This window comes from Adiantum capillus-veneris, chromosome 5, assembly GCF_014529385.1.
Source record: "Adiantum capillus-veneris isolate H3 chromosome 5, ASM1452938v2, whole genome shotgun sequence".
Taxonomy (NCBI): Eukaryota; Viridiplantae; Streptophyta; class Polypodiopsida; order Polypodiales; family Pteridaceae; genus Adiantum; species Adiantum capillus-veneris.
Genome location: NC_140935.1, coordinates 157363419 through 157367827, shown reverse-complemented (window position 1 = coordinate 157367827; position 4409 = coordinate 157363419). Strand labels below are relative to the sequence as shown.

At 45.5% G+C, this 4409-nt stretch overlaps 1 pseudogene; it reads right to left on the bottom strand.

Annotated features, from left to right (window-relative positions):
- Window positions 1-2500: 2500 nt before the first annotated feature.
- LOC147458380 (proteasome subunit alpha type-4-like) lies at window positions 2501-3286 on the bottom strand (annotated as a pseudogene).
- Window positions 3287-4409: the final 1123 nt, after the last annotated feature.

Genomic DNA, 4409 nt, shown 5'->3' with positions numbered 1-4409 from the left:
CATTGTTCATTTAAAAGAAATTTGTACATTTTGCTTACTCCAATGTAGCATTGTAAGCATTGACAAGATTCATACTATCCTTAAGTTGTATTCCTTGCATCCAGCTAGCATCTTTAAAAGGATGATTTTTGAACTTAATAAGATACCGTCGGATAATCTTACCATGTTGTAGTACCTTGTCTTCATGCCAAAGAATAGCTTTGGGTTGTAGCACCTCTTCTTGGTCTTCAACTTCTAGAGGGCCTTCAATAATTGGTTCACTTGGTGGATCTCCTTTGTAGGGCTTAAGTACGCACACATAAAAAGCATTGTGTATGAGCCAATGGTTGGGCAACTTGAGTTGGTAAGCCATCACGTTGATGGGCTTCAAGATTTGGAAAAGACCATAGTATATTTTTGCTAGCTTAGCATAATACTTTTGATGGCCCGTAGGATTTTTGCCCGTCGTTTGCCTCAATCGAGGCTTAGGAAACTTAAGTAAGACCCAATCATTTTCTTTGAGCACTAACGTCCTTCTCTGCTTGTGAGCAGCAGCTTTTTCTCTTTGTTGAGAGATGGATATAGCCTCCTTGATCTTTTCAAACGATTCTTGTAGGTCACGGCGATACACATTGGCAAAAACGAAGATCTTCCCATGTACTTTAAGTAGTAAGGGTCTTTTAGGTCTTCCCTTAATTATTTCAAAAGGTGCTTTTCTCGTAGAAGTATGTACAATATTATTGTAGGCATACTCCACAAGAGGTAAGTACTTTTCCCATTGTGAGCGTTGATCTACTTATGTAACATAAGTCTTTAGTAGATCGAGTATCGTAAGATTGGCTGTCTCACTTTGGCCATCTGTTTGTGGGTGATAGACTGAAGAGAAATTAAATCTTGTTTCTAGATTTTCAAAGAGACCTTTACAAAAATTACTGGTCATTCTAGGATCTCTATCTGACACGATGAATGTTGGTAATCCATGGTGTTTGAAAATCTATGATATGAAGAGAGTTGCCATTTGGTGTGCCTTAATAGTCTTTTTGACAGGAATAAAGTGTGCTTGCTTGCTAAGCCTGTCGACTGTTGTCCATATTCTTGTATTCCCATGGATAAACTTGGGTAATCCAAATATATACTCTCCCATGGTGAATTTGGGATAGGAAATGGCTAGAGTAATCCATGTTGCTTCCCTTTATCATACTTGGTCTTTTTTGAAACATACTCTTAAATGTCCACTTTCATGCTAGGCCAATAGAAGTACATTTCTACTCCTTGGAGAGTAAGTTGAATGTGCATGTGCCCCACATAGGGAGGAGCATGGGATTTATACATGACTTTCTCACACAAAGGGAATGGGTGACACTCTCTATGTAAACTAGATCTCTCAAGGCTTATGAGACATAAGAGAGCGTTGGTGGAATTGGGGCTAATGAGAGCCATGGTCAGTTGAGGTGCTCTCGCAAAGGTTCACTACTACAAACGGATGGAAAGCGGGCCATTGCAGAGCCGCGGACGCCGAACCCAATAATTATAGCGAAGAGTAGTGCGGGGATGTGGAAGCGGACTTCCAAACTTAAGATTTGGTGAAGAAGTGCACGCCACCCATACAGTAGGCCAAGTCACCTTAGCAACGGACTTGGCGGACCTACAGTAAGGACGACCGAAACACCCCCCCCCCCCCCCCCCCCCCCCCCCCCCCCCCCCCCCCCCCCCCCCCCCCTCCCTCATCATTGCATGCATGCATGCCCTACCAACCCCTCTCGGGCGTGGCTATTTCTGAAGAATCACTATCTATGTCTCTCTCTCTCTTTCGGCCAGTTATCCGAGCGATTTTCATGCTGAAGAAACTCTCTGTTTCTACGTCGACTTCACTCACTCTCTCCACCTTACAACCGCGTTGGATAGATATCGGGCTGTAGATGGTGCATGCACCCCAAGAAAAAAAGCAGAGGCGCTCCTGACGCGCTTTCTCTCTCACTGCGCCGCCATGCGACTCGGAGTGTTTTTTCTCTCTCTCACTCCTCCGCCATGTGGTCCCTTTTAACCACCACCACCTCACAGAACTGCGTATTTGTCTCTCTCTCTCTCTCTCTCTCTCTCTCTCTCTCTCTCTCTCTCTCTCTCTCTCTCTCTCTCTCTCTCTCTCTCTCTCTCTCTCTCTCACACACACACACACACACACACACACACACACACACACACAGTCGTCGTCCTTTTGCTCTCCAGTTCCGACTCACTTTCACCCACCACCTCGATTCCCAGCATGCGTGCATGCACTAGCTGCTGCTGTAATCTCTCCCTTACCTCATCCGCCCACCATGCAGCACAGGAGATTCCTTGCCTGCCACTCTCAGCCATGTAGAGCGGTACCAACCACTGCATGGACCCCTCACAGCACTGCAGTGTCAAACCACTTTCACTTACCCCCTGCAGTGCTCACCTTCTATGTATGCAGTAACTCCACCGACCCTCGCTCGTGGCCAGCCCTTGGCTCGGCTCTGTATACCCTGTGTTTTCCCTTTCAACCCCAGGCCCGAGAGCAGTGCCATCCTGCCGGCAAAGCCCAGCTAACTCCTCCCTTTGCAACCTCCTCCGTTCTACAATACCACCCTCTCTTATGGAAAAAAACCTTGTACTTTACTATGCCTTGAGGGGACAATCTTACCTTAGCAACTTCAAGCTTCTCTGATGAGAGGCTGGTGCTATCCATAGTCTTGCTGAGCACTTTAAGGGCAAGTTGCATTGCTTCCTCACGTGTAATGTCATCTTTATAATACTATTTGAGAATGGATTGTGCAGCCTGATTGTTGGCCCCAATAGTGACAGCCTTCCAACCACCATAGTTACCACTTGGATCACTCATGTAAAGTTGGAAGCCAAAGTTCTTGTCATATCCAACGAAAAGGAAGGAGACCCCAAAGGGGCGGGGGCCACCAAACTGTGTGTAGCCCTGTTTGGTGTCTGAAAGAGACTGAACAAGTTGTTCCATAGGCATGGGCTCTTGATAAGCAAAAGTGTACCTTTGAGCTTGCAGACGAGCTGTGTTAATCAGGATGTTGGCATCCGCAATGATGCCCGCGACAGCACAAGCAACATGGTCATCTATCTTGTACATTTTCTCTGTAGACTTTGAAGCCGCGAGAAGCTTGGAGGTTAACCGCTTCTCTCTTGCCAGAACGACGCCATCTTTGGCAAGCACCCCAATGGTTGCCCCTACATTTCCTATGGCCTCCATGGCATACTCTACCTGATACAAGCCCCGCTTTGGAGAGAAGATCGTGGTCCTGCTATCATATCGGCGAGACATTGCTGTTGTTGCTTCTGCTCCGATGCAAAGTCGCTTCCTTCACCAAGAGACTGCATAAGCACCTTAAGCACTAATACCCTTGTTAATGTTGTAGCTTCCACCTATTGTGTCCGCCTGCAGTAGTAGCCATTGCCAAAGCTCTTCCGTGCCAACCATTGACGACACTCTGCAGAGCCGCTGCATACCTTCTCACGCAACGCTCGATGCAGAGCATCCTTGGACATTGACGAGCTGACGATTTTTTTTATTTTTTTATTTTTTTTTTGTTTCTTTGAGTCTTTAGATATTTTACTTCATTTAATTTTGTACCTAGACATCGTATCACATCCAGCCTCAGATGTAATTCTCACCTTTTCAACATGCTTAATGTCACACTTCATTTCATTTCTTACCCATATCGCAAAGGGCGTGGTAGTTGAAGAAGGGGCTCCGATAATTTGAGGCGTCAAGCAGAGCGATTGTGTGGAGAGGATCGGCTTTTGATCCCATACTCATTTGGACAACGAATACGATAAAATTTCATTTAATTTCTCTATCTCTCTTCCCCATCCCACTAGGATACCTTACCATGACAGACATTGAGGAAGCTCCTCGATGACCATTGCAATACTTTCTCAGATAAATGCCCCTTGCCGAGCATCCACGAGACTTGACGACGATGACGACGATGATTTAATCTATTTTCGTACCTAGACATCATATTAGATCCACAAGGATTGTCTCACTTTATTTTCGTGGGTAATTTTTGCATTTTAAAGACGGATACTATAACATTTCATTTCATCTCTCTCTCTCTCTCTCTCTCTCTCTCTCTCTCTCTCTCTCTCTCTCTCTCTCTCTCTCTCTCTCTCTCTCTCTCTCTCTCTCTCTCTCTCTCTCTCTCTCTCTCTCTCTCTCTCTCTCTCTCTCTCTTTCTCTTTCTCCCCCTATCCCCCTTTCCTTTGGTCAATTGTCGATGGCATGGAAGCATCGGACATCGACAAAGTTCTTCGGAGACCAATGCAATACTTTCTCAAACAATGCTTGCTTTTAGGCATCCACGTGCACTGACGATGATCATGATGTATTTAAACTGACGATTTCGATCTTTCACTATACTTCATTTTAATACCCAGGCACTGGA